Below are 18,040 nucleotides of genomic sequence, written 5' to 3'. Positions count from 1 at the left end.
CCTAAACCTCACACCATATACCTCGGCCATATACTCATTATATACCCACTATTTCTACTAAGCTGTCGTAAACGTGCGCTTTTTCCGGAATCGCTCTGCTATTATTGTCTACTGACGTGCAACAGGCAATTTTAATTTCAACATTTTCGAAAGTTGCTTTGCCCTCAGCTTAAATTGACTTCTTATTTCTAGGCATTAAGTTCCAGCTTCATAGCTGAGTACCAAGAACTAATAATTATTATGTATATATTTTCTTGAGTGATGAAAGTAAAGCTTCTGTGGAGACCTGAGGCTGCGTGCCATTTGCGCTCAACACCGTCTTACTAAAAGGTTCTTCTGTAGCAGTGCCACTTGCTTCTTCAGGTGCTGATCATAGGAATGCTATTAAGAGACAGCAACTTGCTAAGGTATTGCCCATTACCATTCCAGACAACTCTACGCACTCAAGGTATACCAAAATAACGCTCGCAAGCATCATGTCAATGGCAATCAGCACATGTCACTCTACCAGACGGCGTTTATTGATTTGACCTTTTTCGTGACTTCGTGGAGGGCAATGGCGCCGGCAGAGTGCTAAAAATCTCTTAGAATAATTTTATAATAAGCAGTCTGTATTCTAATACATACATGTCTCAGTTACGGCACCGGTTCTCTCTAAACTTATTGATTTCTCAAAATGTATATAATATACGCATAAAGGTTGACTAGGTGGAATTGACAGCCATTTAAGAAACATTCATTCTTTGTAAAACAACCGAAAGCCTGGCTTAAAATCTCGCTCATTTTCATACCAGTTTAATGTTAGCCTGATCCTGATTAAAGGGATCGTGCATAAAGTTTGTAGGCCATAGAGGGTAAGGTGTTCAATGAACAATTTTTGCACTTGCGTGACGAATCATACATTGTACAAAAAAATAATATTAGTGCTCTTTCAAGATTCCGGTGTATTCGATGTCATTGATGATTGCGTCTACAGAGTGACAAATATCTCACACAAAATCGCGACCTCCCTCTCAGAGAATCAATGTCGCCGATATCCGCCGATTATTTCTCTCCTATGCATAATTATTAGCGCACCCGTCACGTTCTTGGGGAAATACCGAAAAGCTCTGAAGTAACGAAAACATGTATTAACATTTCATTGGTATTTCACAATGGCTATGAAGACGTGGGCCTAGGCTCATTTAGATCACAATTTTATTACTTTAGCTATCGTAGTGGTGCAGGAGGAGGAGAAAACATTTATTGACAATGAAATGATTTGGGAAGGCAGGTGAGTATGGTTATGAAGCTGAGTGGCAGACCCTATTCCGGGACGCCATTGGCCGCCGCCGCTGCCCGAGCTCTGGGCAAGGGCACGCTGGACCTCCAGGTCCGAGCTGGACAGAACCGCCTCCGAGAATTTCGGGAACTTTCATAGCAAGCATACAACTCTAAGCACTAGCGCCATGAGATGTCCCTTTATACTAAACTGCTTTCTTTGAAGCGCGAGAAAACGATCCATTTTGTGTTGCCTTGTTCTCTGGATTATAATTGTGCTCTGAAGGCCTGTTTATGTAGAACGAGAAGCGGCATTTTGAACCCTGAATGTTGCCTTTAACCGTACTGATGGTCGAAATGCGAACAATATTGGACCAATTAGTGGCATAATTAGGTTCGCAGCATGTTCGTAATTGCTCATATATCTTTTATATCAGAATATTGGAATGAACCCAGTGCAAGCAAGATGGTGCAAAATGCTAAGAAATTATTGGGATCTGTGTTGCAGAAATAGTTTATATATTGGGGGCCCACACTGTATGATGTACTCTTCTGTAATGATAGAATATGGTGTTACATATGCCGATCATATGCTTCATAAAGCGATTTGATATCATTACTCCATGGTTCCTTGCGCTATCATAAATGCATTTCAGTGAAATGTTATAGCCAGCAAATGATTGCACGCCGCTGCAGTTAACCAATTAAACAGTTTTAAATGACAACTATACTTTAAATGTTGTATTTATTTAGCTGTTTTCGTGCAAGAGTAATAACTTTACCTGAGGTTTTTTATTTAAGTACCGAGAGCGAACGGACACAGTAAGAAGAATATGCTATGGCTACAGCTCATTAAGGTGCTTTCAATAGTTGAATTTCTCGAGAGCGCTGCACATTTTCCTAGGGCATCAATTTTCTCCTCATAAGAGTTGGAAGTTTTCCAGGTTGAGTAATATAATTGTTCTGTGTTAGACTTCTGAAAGTTTCAATTGTCAAGGTTCGTTTCAAACACTTCCGTACCCCTATTTATCTTCTGTGGTGCTAATTTGTCCCTAAAAATTACTAATATCTTGCAAAGAGGTCGTGCTTAGTGAACAGGTAGGGTAGTCAATGCAATAAATGCACTGACCGTTATTATAAGCTCATTATGGCTTGCGACTCACGATAGCATAAAAACAAGGCGAAAGAAAGTGAAGTAAATAGGTATTTCCGCATAGTTATTCATTGGAAAGGAAGATGGTAAAGTATTGGCTATTTGGTATCGCGCCAAGGAATTACACATGAAAGATTTAAAAGGCGTACAACATCTTAATCTATGGAAAAATAGATTTTCATTAGAAAAGTTTACTAAATCTAGTTTAGTTTAAGGGGCTAACGTCCCAAAGTGACTTGGGCTATGAGGCACGCAGTAATTGAGGCCTACGGCAATTTACACCTGTGGTTCTTTAACTTGCATTGAAATCACATGTACAGCCCATGGGCACTTTGCTTTTCGCTCCCATCAAAAATGGTTATAGCGGTGGGATTCGATCCCGCATCCTAGGGCACATTATTCGAGCGCCCTAACCACTGCGCCACAGTGGCAGGCTAATTTAGTAAAAAAGAAGTGTGAGTGGAGCTAGTTGGTGCATCATTTTTTTTTAAATACCCAGCCCAACAAACATACGACAAGCAAGTAGACGGGAACAGCGCTGACTATCCACTGCATGATTTATTGAAAGAACACGAATATATACAAAAATGCTCTGACAACCAAGTGCGCATGTTCGCAGATAAAACAACATTTCTCTTTAACCAATTTCGTCAAGATATGAAATTTCTCGGGGATGAAGGATAACAGATGGGGCTCTTACGCATGTGTCAGAATTCTTGTGAATGAGATAGACCTCTTTTAATTTTCGTCTTAATTTCTCTCTGTGTTTGTACAACACTGTAGTTTCTTTCAACAGGAGAGTGCAAGGGGGCTTTTGGCTGCATTCCTTGTGGTGTAGTGCCAGGTTCGATGACGGGGCTTTTTCTAGAGAGTTTTCATGTTCTCTTAGCCTTATGTTAAGACACCTTCGTGATTGACCAATGTAATCTTTGCCGCAAGTAAAAGGCACTCTATACACCACTGCTTCTGTGCACGGAAGAAAAGCTACATTATGTTTTACCTGGCATCCCCCACGGCCTGCACGTCGATTTTGTCATTTATTTTTCGGTCTACTTTAGCGCAAATGCTTCCAAGTTTTGTGGGCGCCGAAAACATGATCTGTACTCCATACCTATGTCCAACTTGCCGTAGGCGATGCGAAATTCAAAGCACATATGGTATGACGGCAATATTTTTCTTTTTACGGGGTGTCTCAGGATTCTGTCGTATTCTAGAGGCCTTTACTTTTTTCAGGACCTTGTTGCAAGCAAGCAAGATTACGTCATCGGGAAAGCCTGCTGACCTCAATCTGTCTATCTGATCTTTGAAGCTATACATGATGGCATGGTGGCAGGATTTGACAATTGATGACCCTATGCATGACACAGCTGTACCACACTTCACTAATTTCGAATTGCCAGATTTTAAATTGAGCAAAGGCTTCTTCGATTTTGGTACAAACGTCCCGCAGACGTGATTTTGCACTAAATTTAACCCTAAATCAAGAAAGGGAAGAATATCACAAGACAGAATTTCAAATTTGAAGTTTAGGCCATTTCCGCAGTCTTGAAAAACTTTTCGAACGTCTTCGACGCACTTTGAAAGGTCGTGCGCTTCTATAAACAGAAGGTAATCGTACACGTATCTGAGCACTTTTTTTACAAATGGAGAAACATTGATGGCTTTGTCAACATAACTTAGATAAATTTCACTTAAAATTGCTTGCACCACTCGACCCAATGCACACGCTTGTTTTTTTGTAAATACAATTGGCCCTCAGACTGAAAAAAGGTGGATTGCAGGTATAATGACAACAGTTCCAAAAAAGATGCCACAGAAATGCCAACATTGCGAGTGAAGTTTTGCTCGTCATTGTCATCCGTTATACATTTTTGAACTCAAACCAAGAGATGATCATGCGGAAGCGAATAGTAGAGGTCTTGAACGTCTATACTGAAGGCTTTACAGAAGCCTGGGTTGGCCTGGGTCATCGAACCTGACAGTACACCACAAGAAATGTAGCCAAAAGCCCTCTTTGCACCTTTCTTGCACTCCGCTGTTCGAAGAAACTACAGTGCAGTACAAACACAGAGAGAAATTAACACGAGAATTAAAAGAGGCCTATCTCATTCACAAGACTTCTGACACATGCGTAAGCGCCTCATCTGTTATCATTCATCCCCGAGAAATCTCATATCTTGGCGAAACTGGTTAAAGCGAAATGTTGTTTTATCTGCGAACATGCGCACTTGGTTGTCAGAGCATTTTTGTATATATTCGTGTTCGTTCAATATATCATGCAGTTGATAGTCAGCGCTGTTCGCGTCTACTCGCTTGGCCTATGTTTGTTGCGCTGGGTATTAAAAAAAATGATGCACCAACTAGCTCAGCTCACAGTTCTTTTGCAATTCATTTCTAGTACATTGAGCCCTTTTCCCTGTGACAATAATGTTCTTCTCTTCTTCGCTACTTGCATTGTGCGCTTTCAAAGCACGGATGGATTCCTGGTGTGCAAGACGGACGATATGCCCGCTTGGAGTTCAGGTGTTGTGTGGTGGGCTGCAACCGTCCAACGGTCACAGTCGCAGGATGTGCCGCATCATTTCATCAGAGTGGTGGCAACGACACAGGATTTACAAGGACATCCTCTGGGTGGCATGCGGCAAGGAGAGGCATCGAGTGCAGCGCTTCCGAGAGTGGTGCCAAGTTGTCTAACGGAACACGGAATTCCTATGGAACTCTGCTCAACTTTGGACACTTGTGAAGAAGCCTCCAAGTAAGGAAGGAAAGGAAGGAAAGCTACTAATTTTGGGAGAACAGCAGGTGCCCGAAGAATATCAGAAGGTTCTGAGACTGGGACCGAAGTTCTGTGTACAGCCGACGCTTGAAAAATTGGAGAAGATAGCTCTTGCAAGAAACATTTCCCGACAGGCTCCGCAGGATGAGCGAACAAGGTGCATCGTTGACTGCGTTGAAGCCGTAAGTTTTAATAAGAAAAAAAGTAACAAGGCTTTTAGCCTATCTCCCTTGGTTAACTTTCTGGCGTCCCAAAAACTGAGGGCACTTCTCTCCGATAAAGAAGGGTTTTTCGTGATTATGCCAGATGACATGTTAAAGGAAAAATCGAGACTAGCCATCAACAAGAATTTCAAGTGGGGAAATGCCACGGTAAAAAGAAATAAGACAAAGGCTTTACAGTTGCTGAGCAGTCAGGGACTCGAACGCCTGTATGTCTGAGTAAAAAATGCAAAAATAAATTCATTAGAAATATTTTTTGCCGATAAGACGCATAAGCCGGACATTCCATTTCGATGCACTGGTACTCAGAGAAACGCATGGAAATATGCGGTGTCAAAGTCTTTGCAGAAGGGTCTTGGCATGCTGACATAGAAAATCCTTTTCGTTTGTCGGATTCCGCCGTTCTTGTCGATTACCTGTCGTGTCACAACCCAGGCTCCTGTAAAGCCTTCAGTATAGGCGTTCAAGACCTTTACTATTCGCTTCCGCATGAGCATCTCTTGGTTTGTGTTCAAAAATGTATAACGAATGACAATGATGAGCAAAACTTAATTCGCAATGTTGGCATTTCTGTGGCATCTTTTCTGGAACTGTTGTCATCATACCTGCAATCCACCTTTTTTCAGTCTGAGGGCCAATTGTATTTACAAAAAACATGCGTGTGCATTGGGTCGAGTGGTGCACAGAAATGTTTCTCCATTTGTAAAAAAAAGACGATTACCTTCTGTTTGTAGACGCACACGACTGGGAACTAGAATTTACTGACTTGCTGCAATGGAATAAGAAGCGCTTGTGACTTTTCTCGTGAAAGAACGCTAGACGACCATCATGTTCCCTAATACAACAGACGGAAGACGACACGGCAAAAGGTTCAATTACAATAGTAGCCAAGGCGAAAGGTGAAACGCTTGCCATTTGGGCAACTTTGCTTTGCGCGTGACTTCAAGCTAGAATTGTACTGACAGAATTGTTATAAAAGTGTTCCTAGATCTTTGTGCAATTTTCTATCGTGCCTAGCAAAAATAAACTGGCACAATTCCGAACGTTTGATAACATAAAATGACGAACTGGAAAGTAACTCACAAATAGATTGCTGCAGGTCAGGTTTCTAAGGTCTAAGATACGCTGGAGCTGTCACTATGTGTCAGATGTGGCTTTTCCTAGTGCAAGCTACGAAATACTCCGTATATGCTAGAGCTGAGTCTTGCGACCATGAACTTTGCTTGGAGATTCACTGCCGACACAGACGCACGCCCATTAAAACAAAGAAAGGAAACTCACTAGCGAATTACAAAATGATGGTTAGCCAATGATGCTACACGCTCATCTTATTTCTGCATAAAGCCCAACTTTTCGTGGAGATAAACAGGGCTTTGCATTTCGGCGGGCAAGCACATTTCACCTTCTCTCTATCCCTGCAGGCAGTGACAAACAGACCCGATCTCGAGTCAGCAGCTGGAACCGAGGCAGGGATCCCCACGCCCTATTGTTTTCCAACGGCTCCTCAAGCTGCGCAGATGTGTGACATGAGGGGGGAGGTGTAAATCGGCGCCAAAGAAGCAACTCATGGAAAAAAAAAAACAACTTAAAGACCGTTACACGGAGGAGAGTCAATGCGCAGCGCTCCACGCGGTTTCAGGAAAACCAGGTTCGGAAGGTCAGCTTGTAAACTCACAAGCAAGAAAGAGCACCTCGCATGGTGGAAGCTAGAATTTTTCTCGGTAAAGTGTCCACCGGAAAGCACGATGGGTAATTACTTTCCAAGGAGAAGAACAACTCGAGAAAAAAAGCGTTGGATGCTCTGAAGACAGATTTTGATGAGCTGCAGGCATATGGCGTCTTTGAAGAGGCACTAAATAAACAGAAGATTGATATTCACTGTTCAGAAGTGGGAAGCATCATTAGCAAACATGGAAGAGTGAAGTCTGGCAGACTGGCAAATGTGATGTTGCAACTACTTGCCATTCCACAAAGCAACGCAGAATTGGAGCGAATCTTTAACAAAGTTAAGACAGCGAGAACCGAATTCCGGTCTTTGTTTTGCCACAATACTCTCGGTGACCTTCTAATGGCGAAGGATCCCCAACCCGGGCGTTGTTTTGATCGGAAGCATTCAGACCAATTCTTGAAGCTTTCGAAGTCTGGTACTGCCAGGTTCCCTCACAGGCAAACATGGGCCCCCCTCCACTGCAAGCGCCCGGAGTCCAGACGCTTTCTCTAACCTATACTTGGAAACGTTTCTGACCGTGAAACAAGACAGAGATCAGTTCAAAATAAACCAGTGGGCCGCCACTCTCACCTCTTTTCGATATTGTCAGCGTCAGTACTTTTCGAATACCTAAGCTCAAAAACCTAGACCTAGACAGGAAAATTAGAACGGTAGACTTATAAATCATTACGCAGAAGACTAAGGTAATGCTCAACAGCCTCGGGAAGGGACAGCAGTTTATGTTAGGTGGCGAAGCACTGGAAGTAGTAGGCGAATATGTGTACTTAGGACAGGTAGTAACCGCAGATCCGGACCATGGAAAAGAAGTAACAAGAAGAATAAGATTGGGATGGAGCGCATTTGGCAAGCCCTCGCAATTATGATTAGCAGCTTACCGGTATCGCTCAAGCGAAAAGTATGCAACATTTGCATTTTACCTGTACTCACCTATGGGGCTGAAACGTGGAGGCTAACCAAGAGAGTTCTACTTAAGTTGAGGACAGCCCAGAGGGCTATGGAATGAAAAATGGTAGGGGTAACATTAAGAGATAGGAAGAGTGCAGACTGGGTCAGAGAAATAACTCAAGTTACCGACATACAAGTGGAAATTAGAAGAAATGGGCATGGGCAGGACATGTAGTGCGAAGAGAGGATAACCGATGGTCGCTTAGGGTAACAAACTGGATTCCAAGGGAACGAAAGCGTAGCAGGTGGCGGCAGAAAGTTAGGTGGGCGGATGAGATTAAGAAGTTCGCAGGGATCAAATGGATGCAGCTAAGAAAAAACAGGGTTAATTGGAGAATATGGGAGAGGCATTCGTCCTGCAGTCGGTATAGTCAGGCTGATGGTGATGGTAATGGTGATGAAACTCAAAAAGACCCCCCCCCCCCCCCCCCCCGCCACCGTTCTAGTCCGAATTTTGATATTACTAGGTTTGAAGGTACGTGAAAAGAACAGGCTCGTTCTTTCAAGCAAAGCGTCGGTGGCGTTCGCCTTTCCTGCAAATGCTGCATGGTGGCGGCGGAAAACTACGAAACAGCGCTCCTGGGGCTTACTCGCTTGATGAGTGGACCATTACTACTGACTTAACGTAAAGACTCTATCATTCATTTTACACGACCTTATAACATGCGTTATCGCTCTTCTCTTTTATCTCCTTTTACTATCCACTCACTGTCGTTCTATTTCTGTAAGCTGCGGATCTAGTGCTTCTCTAGGCCACGGCTCGTCCAAATCTTTCCTTCGTTTTTGCCTTATTTTTAATTATTTACCATCTTGCCGCTATACATTATAGGAAAAATACGCATCTCAGCCATCTGTTTCTCCAAAAGAGCAGAATAGAACACTTGCTTTATATTTGCGGTCGTCTGCTGAGTCCTGTTGGTTCATTTTAAAACGAAAAAGCGACTGTGAGGTTAAAACTATGTAAAAAACAATGGCTAAGGTAACAATACAATGCAGACTTTGTTATGAAATACTATGCCTCTCACTACATAAACATTTTTTTTTTCCGATTGAAGAATTCCCCTTTTTTTATGCAGACGTTCGACAGTCAGCAGCATCTAGGACTATGTGGCAGACCCGATTGGAGACTAGGCTGGCTAGAAATTAGTACAAGGCACTGATTCCAAACGTGCTGAACAATCACGCAGGAATAAGCTAAAGCGAACAAAAATGGCCTAAATTACAACTGATAACTGTCCCTCATTCTTTATTCAATACGTATCATTTGCAAGCAGACCACGTAAAAAAGAGCAAACCACCCTGCGATAACAAATCGATAAAACTTCTGCGAAAATGCAATAATTTAGGCAGAAAACAAGATTTACTACATCACCGTGGGCAGGGAATGAAGGAAATATTTCATTAATGGAACGCACTTGGATATCCGGGTACATCGTGCGATATTCTGTGTATTCTGAAACTTTACAATTTCATTAATCAGATGCACCATTTGCCGTGCGTATGTGCGTGCTGCATGAATGGCTAAAGTGAAGAAACCTCCCTTAGGAGCTTAAGCAAAGTAGAATGCTAAATGCGGTCGCTAACAATTAAGCGACTGATTTCAATGGCCACCAATATACAAAAACGCACCTTAGCAGTATTTGAAATTACTTTGTGATTTTGTATGCGCAAGAGCGAGTGCTGTGCTAGAAACCAAAGTGCAATATATTGAGGAGGAATATCAATATCGTTCGTACAGCAAATTACCGGCCTGCAGAACCAAGTTCGGAGGCTGCAGCGGTGCTGTGAATTCGTTTGAATACCATTATATTCTAATGCCATTGTCATAATGGCTGGGAAATGGCTTTTAAATGAGTGTTAAAATACAGAAATGTGGACCCCTGTTTTGATTTCAATAGACAATGCCTATTATTTATTCTGCAACCAACCATAGCCAGTTTTTTAACGTGGCGCTTAAAATATCGCGTGCCAACTTGATTTATCCCCGGCGGTTTTTGAAACCACGTAGCGATGTCAGAAAAACACCAGACAAGCTGTTCTGATGAACCAATTTTAGAAATGGCACGATACCATGACCAAGACAAGATAAACTGGCCCAATGTAACCCGTTGGAAACGGCATTTGGCCTCTTTGCTGAATTGCAAATGAGGTCTGCAACCGAATATTATTTGGAGTCACCCGACAAATTGCCTGTACTTCAAACTGAGTTGAGCTGATACAGTAGGTATCAGCTACACGCAGCCACCTTTTGTTGAGGCCCATGCACTGCAAGCGGCAGCCGAGGCTGTCCTTCGTGCGGATATCGAGCGGGTTGCTAAATGTATGAGGAGGAAAAAACGTACTGCTCGAGCCACGTGGGTGAATAACGGGCATAACCAAGTATAACAACTCTTTTCCTGTCATAATAGGGCATAGCCAGCGAAGCCGCATGCTAATGCAACAGTTCTGCGCAAAAGCCAGGCATGCATAACATGGCTTGCGCTCAGAAGAACGAATTTAACCGGTATTAGCATTAACAATATTTTCCTATCATTCAACACACTGAACATTAAAGAGGGTAGGATAAGTTATGCAGATCACTGAAACGTTTTAAATGTGTAGAACGAATACTTCCGAGCGTTCCCCCAAAGTACAACTCCTTGCAACAAAGGCAGTGATTTATTAATTTAAAAAAAAAACGCCTGTTTTGAAATTCGCGGGCTCCTCAGTTCTCGCGTGCCAATGAGAGTTCCTTCGTCACAAGTATAGTGAACTAGAAAGTATTCTAGTACACTATAGTCACGAGTACAAAGAGTGACAGGCCACAACAGGCTGCCATTGGCTGCAGCCGCGACGGCCACTACGTCACGGATACACTTGTGGTAGCTGCGAAAGTCGTCTGCTCGAGTGCTGCATGATCTGCATGCGTGAACGCGAGCTTGGCGCTTCGGTTCGCGACGTTAACCAAGAAGGGGCTGGCGTCCGACTGAAAGTGCGCTTCGGTACAGGAGTGCGTAAAGCCCACGAGTTGATCCGATTCAGCACCGCATCGATTAAATAGGCAGTATCGACCTTCGTCTACCGACCAACGGCGCAGCAGCGTACTGTTGTCCCGTCTCGTCTTTCCAGAATCGACCATTTCTGCGGCGTGTTGATAATTAAATGGAACGTAAGTCAATCAGGGTGTGCCATCAGCTTCATCGCGAACATACACAAATTCTCACCGCTTAAATGCAGCACCGTATGCCGCCAGGTTACCGTAGGGACGCCGTCCGCTGGCGCTACGGCCTACAGTACTCCGGTCGTGTGCTGCTCCCTGGTCGTCGCTAAGCCTTGTTTCTGCTGCATTGAAGCCACGGTGGACGGCGTTTTGGAATCACCCGCTTCGCTGCGTCTCTAGTGTAGCCGCTCGCATGCTCCTGCGTGCAATTCTTGCATGTAGCTGCGGAAATCGGCGACAACCTGCGCTGCCAAACTGTATGTGCTGAGTTGCTTTGCTGATGTTTTGCGCCGTAGATTCTGGCTCGGACGATGCGTACACATGATAAAATACGCGTGCACGCTACGAACTGGAGCTTCCTAAACAACGTGCAAAACGTCACAAAAACATATGCGTACGTTATCCTTTTTGTTAATCTCAATTGTTAAGATTCGCGGACGAATAATTCGTGCTCACCTGTAATCCGATATCCAAACGCTGTAGCGATCATCAGTCCGTGCTGTCGTCGGTAATACGAGTATACATTCCATCCGTTATGCTCCCCAACAGATGCCTCTCGCCGACCATAACAAAAGCGCTCCTGGCTAAAGACGACGACATATTTGCACGCAGGCAACTCGCTCGCTCGATCGTCTGCCAGCATCCATGCAGAGTCGAAAAAAAACAGAGTCGATGTTACAGCGTCAACTCCACGAGTGGTCACCGACCGCCGTTGGTCAAGCCGCAGAAGACAGTACTAAAGCTTTTGACACCGGAGACTGACCTCGGCAGCGTGAGAGAAGAAAGTGGTCTTGTAGAAAGCCGTGCTCAGCAGGTATGCACTCTAATTTGCGCTGCATGGGACAGCTATATCAACGAAAGTGCTCCTCCGCTGCGACCGCCGGTGTGTGTAGACAGCAGCCTGCCCACATGCAGGTATGCGTTCGCGAACGACGCGATTAGTTCGGGCTGCTGTCGCACACAATTCCGAGAGGTCAAGGAACTGAAGAAACCGGCGGCCGAGGACGACACTAGACAAGGTTGAAAGCTATGCAAACGCAGACGGGGCGGCAAACGCAGAGACCGTGAATGCATGGGCGACGCTCAGGAAACAGGCCCGGCAACCGGAAGTCTGGTTCGAACCCGACCATGGCTGCTGCGTTTCGATGGAGGCGAAACGAAGTGGCGTTCTTTTTCTGTGCGATACCAGCGCACCAGCGCACCAGTTGGTCGAAATTACACCGTAGCCCTCCACTGCGGCTTCCCTTTCTCTCTTTCCACTCCCACCATCCTCCCTTCCCTTACGGCTCTGTTCAGGTGTTTACAGAGCAAGTGTGACAAATTGTGCGCGTTTCCCTTCCGATGAATCAATTTAAAAAGAACAAACCTCTTTCCACTTTAATTCCCACCTTCCTCCCTTCCCTTACGGCGCGGTTCAGGTGTCCACAGACAGAGGTGTTACAGATACTGCGCTTTTACCTTCCTGTGAACCAATTATCTTATCTGAAAACAAAGCGTCGCCCGATGACGCTTCGTGGGTGAGGCGGAGTTCCCGGGCAGTTTTCTTTGTTTTTTTTACTTGCCTCTCCGAGTGTTGAGTTGAGAGGGGAGAGGAGGAGAACTATTTTTATCCGCTGCTATCTCATTTGTTAATGAAGCAAGGTGAAAAATTCTTGGGGTGAATTGATGTGTGAGGATGCCGACCAATTTCTTTTTAGCTCATTTTAAGCATTGCGTGATTCCTTTAAATGCATTGAGGGTAAACAGCGCAAAAAAGACGAGGACGAACGAAGTACACAATCTTCTGTTTTATCTTTTAAATGAATATGATGAAGCAAGCACTAACATCGCAGTGTGAGTGGAGTTGGAACTGATAATCTTCTCACCAAAGATGTACAAGCAAAACAGGAACAACTGGTTCAAAAAGGTTTTGGTTTCCGCCATTTGCGACAATAATTTGCTTAAGGACATCAGTCTGCTCGTAAAACTGGATTGCGCCTAACCAAACGCTTACAGCGTTAATCTAAGACTGACATCAAGGGGAAGCTAAACTCCATATTTTAATAAGAACAAACATTTGCCGACGATTACGTCACTTCTGAATGCAAAATTTGTAAGCAGCTCATCAGCTGTTTCACCTTTTCGATAGAATAAGGCTAGATATATAACAAATTTATTTTTTCAACAGGTAAGAAGGCCCCAATCTCCGCCCCCGGCAGGCAGGCCTAAGATATCGGATCCGAGATCTCCGCAATCAGAAGCAGGCAAAGAGGTCTTGGCTCTTCAACACGTCCGGCGATGTCATTTCATGGGAAGTTGTCACTGCGGCCAAACGGACACTATACTGACTTTTCCCAAAAAATTCATTACTATGAAGGGGGAAAATCTGCATATACAATTACACTCTTTGATTTGGTTTGGTTTGTAGGGTCTGCCGTCCCAAAAGACTCAGGCTATGAGAGACGCCATAGTAGAGTACTCCGGAATTTTCTACCACCTTGGTTTTTTTACGTGCACTGACATCACACAGCACAAGGGCGCTTTGCATTTCGCCTCCATCAACATTTTTTATCTCTTTACACATTTTCCTTCAAGAAACAATCCACTGATTGTTTTTGACAGTCATAAAGGAAGCTTTGCGGTCGTCCGAAGCCTTCGAGTACGACACCTCTTTCCCTTTTCACTGCCACCTTTCTCCTTTTTGCTCGATCCACCCGGGTGGTGCAGTGGTTAGACGCCCGACTACTGTGCCGGAGTACCCGGGTTCGAACACGACCACGGCGGCTGCGTTTCGATGGAGGCGAAACGAAGAGGCGTCCGTGTGCTGTGCGTTGTATGGGGCTGGGGTAGGTAGGTCAACAACGCTTGCGGCGGGGGCTACCCTGCCACCGAATTTTTATTTGTTATAGGCCGTCATTGCACCCACCACCGATTCGGTGGTGGACGACGGATGTTGTTGCGGCGCGCGTCTTTCTCACCTCTTTCTTTTCATTCTACTCTATTTTCCCCTGTATGCACGAGGCAGCGGAGGTGGCCCAGCTACAGAGCCAGTACAGGCCCGTGCATTTCCTTTTCCTTCTTCCTACAGCCACAGCAACAACAACGCACGTTAAAGATCCCCATGTGGTCGAAATTACTCAGAAGCCCTCCGCTACGGCTCCTCTTTCTCTCTTTCCACTTCCACTCCTACCTCCTTCCCTTCCCTTACGGTACGGTTGAGGGGTCCACAGATATCAAATGAGACGGTTAGCGCGCCTTTCCCTTCCTATAAATAAATCAATCAGTTTTCTTCACAGCTCGGTTAACGTCTACGCGCAGAATTTTGACAGATGCTGTGCCTTTTCTTTGCCGCCAGCCAGTTTTAAACGTCGCTGTTGCCTGCTGTACTGTGTCTATAAGCTCTGTTCTGCGGCGTTCTAAGTAGCGACAAATGAAAGATGCCGCACGGACGCCTCGATCGAACGCCCGATGGGGTCAGCTTCGTATATACAGCGCGTTGCACAATTAGAGGCGCGATGTAGAGTGCTTCTCCCAGCTAAAACGTGGAATCCTTACCGTTCAATTTTTGCACAGAAAGGGCATTTTGTGGCTAGTATTTTTTAAAACCAAATTTGTTCAGGGAACTTGCCTGATTCGATCAAAAGAAGTCAGATGTTTCCATCTTATGCGGCGGCGACGACGCCAGACGACCCGCTGCCCCAGCGATGGTACTGGTGGCGCCACCTCATGCTGCTTACAACAACTCTGTAGCAGAAAAAGAGCGGGCGAATGTTTTGGCAGAAGGTTTGAGTTGAAATATTATGGAGGTTTTTGTGCCCGATAAGACGTCTTTTATGTAATTGTACGTTAACTCCGAGAACTTCCAGCCCTTCCAGGATAGCCTCCTGGCGGACATTATCCAAGGCCTTGGTGAGGTCTAGGCCCAAGATCACTTTGGCGTCTTTCGAACGCGAGTATATAATATTCATGCTTTAGTCGGAGCATTACGTCCTGCGTGCGAAAATGTGGATGGAAACCGACCATTTCGTGCGGCCACAGGTCGTTTTGCTCCATGAAGCACGTTAATCTCGTCTGGACTACGTGCTTCAGCAAGTTCCCTACGCATGAGGTTAGGAAAATCGGTTTCAGATTTTCCAATTGCGTTTGCCGCTTTTCATTGATCTGGAAAGGTTTGGGAAGCGAGTCGTGTATGCGTGAATCTCCTGGTGAACTCATCAGCAGTCATGACGTCAGGACCGGATGCGACGTCATAATTACTTCTGGTTCTTAAACATGGCTGGATGTGGCATCATGATCACTTCGCATCCGGTCATGACGTTACGGCCGATGGCGTCCCCAGGTACAAGGCCGACGGTGACGACGACGCGAAACGCAGGAACAGGAGCCAAAGAGCGCAGTGGCTCACCTTGGCTATGCCAGGATATATGTAGCGAGTACGTTTCCCTGGCTGAGCATGTTGTAGTCATGTATATTTAGCCCTGAAAGACAGGCATACACATCATTTATTCATTTTGCTTGACTAAGACAAAGACTGCCCGATGATTTCTGAAGTAGCTTGCAGCGGTCTTATTTTGTCTATAGAGTATTTCGCTTTGGCAGAGTAACCAGACGCAGATTCGTATTGGATTACTTACTCACCGGGGTCAACTCCATTCCGTGCAACAGTCTCTCGCACACTCTACACATATGTACAAACGGATTGTTAAAACGGTCTGGTTCAAATGTCAGGGTCACAGATGCACTTTCGGAAATTCGACTGGAGTGATCAGTCACACATCATGGCTTCAGATCATCTGCTGTTGGTTCCCGTTGGCTGCTTTTCCCCAGCCCCCTTCTCGGCGGTTATGCTCCCTCTATTAGACTCGGCAGCCTGGCATTACCGTTTGGCAAGGCGTTCCTCTTTATTCGGGCGTCTTCGCAGCTCTCTTCTCCTTCTTACACTCATTCTCTCTTTGCTGCTGCAATGCGTCCTTTTTACGCTCTGCCGGCGGCTGCGTTTCGATGCAGGCGAAACGGACAGCAATCCATGTGCGTACGATGTCAATGCAAGTTACGACAAATGAATGAATGTTTATTCCGCCCTGCCTGGGTGGCGCAGTGGTTACGGCGCTCGACTACTGTTCCTAAGGATACGGGAATGCCGGCCTCGGCGGCCGCTTTTCGGTGAAGGCGAAAGGCAAAGCGCCCGTGTGCTGTGCGATGTCAGTGCACGTTAAAGAAACCCAGGTGGTCGAAATTTCTGAAGTCCTCCACTACGGCGTTTCTCATAGCCTAAGTCGCTTTGGACGTTAAACCCCACAAACCAACCAACCAACCAACGTTTATTCCCGATTTTTCGTACAAAAAGCGTGAGTGACGAAAGAAAGCAATTTGCAATGACTGCTTGATGGGCTTCGCCACACGTAAGGTAGGCGATGAACACCAGTGGTAGTTTGTGCAATAAAAATGATCATTTCACGCTTTAGAAAAGGAGACAGTGCTATCATAGATAAAAATATATAATGAGAAGGATAAAGTAAAAAATACGAATGCTCGACAGCCGAGTTCTTATCAATACAACTCATTCAGTGAAGATTTCTCGGATGAAAGAAAAAGTCATTTTGTGTATATTGCTATAAAGAAAAGAATTCAAACGTATTCGCAGTACATATATAAACACAGCTAAACCATACTTTCTTCCACACCTGGGTATCAAACATTTCAAAATTTCTTGTAGTATAGGACGTGTTGCGCTGCTCCAGCTGCACAATGCGGGACAAAATTGGGTCATTTCGTGCAGTATCCTTTTTATAAAACAAGCATGCCAGTACTCGAACAGCTTAAGGTCTGAAATTATTTTGTATTTCAAACATATAGGAGGAGTTGGGGCGTCCTAGGAAGAATTTGTTATATTGCGTAGCATTCGGTTCTGTAGAACAAAATGATTTAGCAAATCGTTGTTGTTGCAACTGTAGGAAGAAGGAAGAGAACATGTACGGGCCTGCCCCTTGTTCTGTAGGTGATCCTCCTCCACTGCCGCCAGCGGACAGAAGAGAGAAAACATTCAGAGGCACTTTGGCTCACTAAAGTGCTTCAAGGTGGAAGCCTGCCCGCCTCGGTGCTTAGGCATTGACTGCGAGGCCGTTTGTGATTGATTAGAAGTTTGACAGATACCGCGCCATTTGTTTGCTCAGCAAATTTTATACGCCGCTGATGCCTTCTGTGTGCATCTGTTTCTATCTATGCTATGTGGTGCGGCGTTGGAGGTGGTGTTGGTTAAAACATTTATTACCATTAGATGGCTAGAGAGGTGTTTGGGTTAGAGACGTATTGGCCACCTCCCCGCACAATGCTAGGTGGAGCCCCTATTCCGGGGTCCCATTGGCAAGCAACACAGCCCGCGTCCGTTGAACCAAGGCATTTCAAGCCTTAATGTCTTGACATCCGAGCAGGGCCGCCTCCCAGTAGTCTCTGGCTAGATTGGGGTTGGGGGAATGGATGTGTTTTATTGGCACGCCCTGGCCATGTGGAAGGTATCAGCCCGCTCCCCACAGTACTAGCACACACCGTCAATGGATGGGTTGAAATATTTAAGCCCCACCGGGCACAGTACAGTGTTGGTAAAAATTTTGATGAGGAGGCGCTCGTCAGCGCAATCCAGTCCCTTACAAGCGGCCGGCTAGCGCCCGTGCTCTTCCTTGTAGTAATCGGTGATGTCTTTAAATGTAAGGGCCCAATTGTCTGGTTGCGATTAGGTTTCCAAGTAAAGGGAGATAGCCCGGGGAGAGAGTGCGCGGGC

This window comes from Amblyomma maculatum, chromosome 10 (assembly GCF_055883805.1).
Source record: "Amblyomma maculatum isolate TAMU_Amacu chromosome 10, ASM5588380v1, whole genome shotgun sequence".
Taxonomy (NCBI): Eukaryota; Metazoa; Arthropoda; class Arachnida; order Ixodida; family Ixodidae; genus Amblyomma; species Amblyomma maculatum.
The sequence above is the reverse complement of the archived record's forward strand: the minus strand, read 5'-3'. Positions refer to the sequence as shown.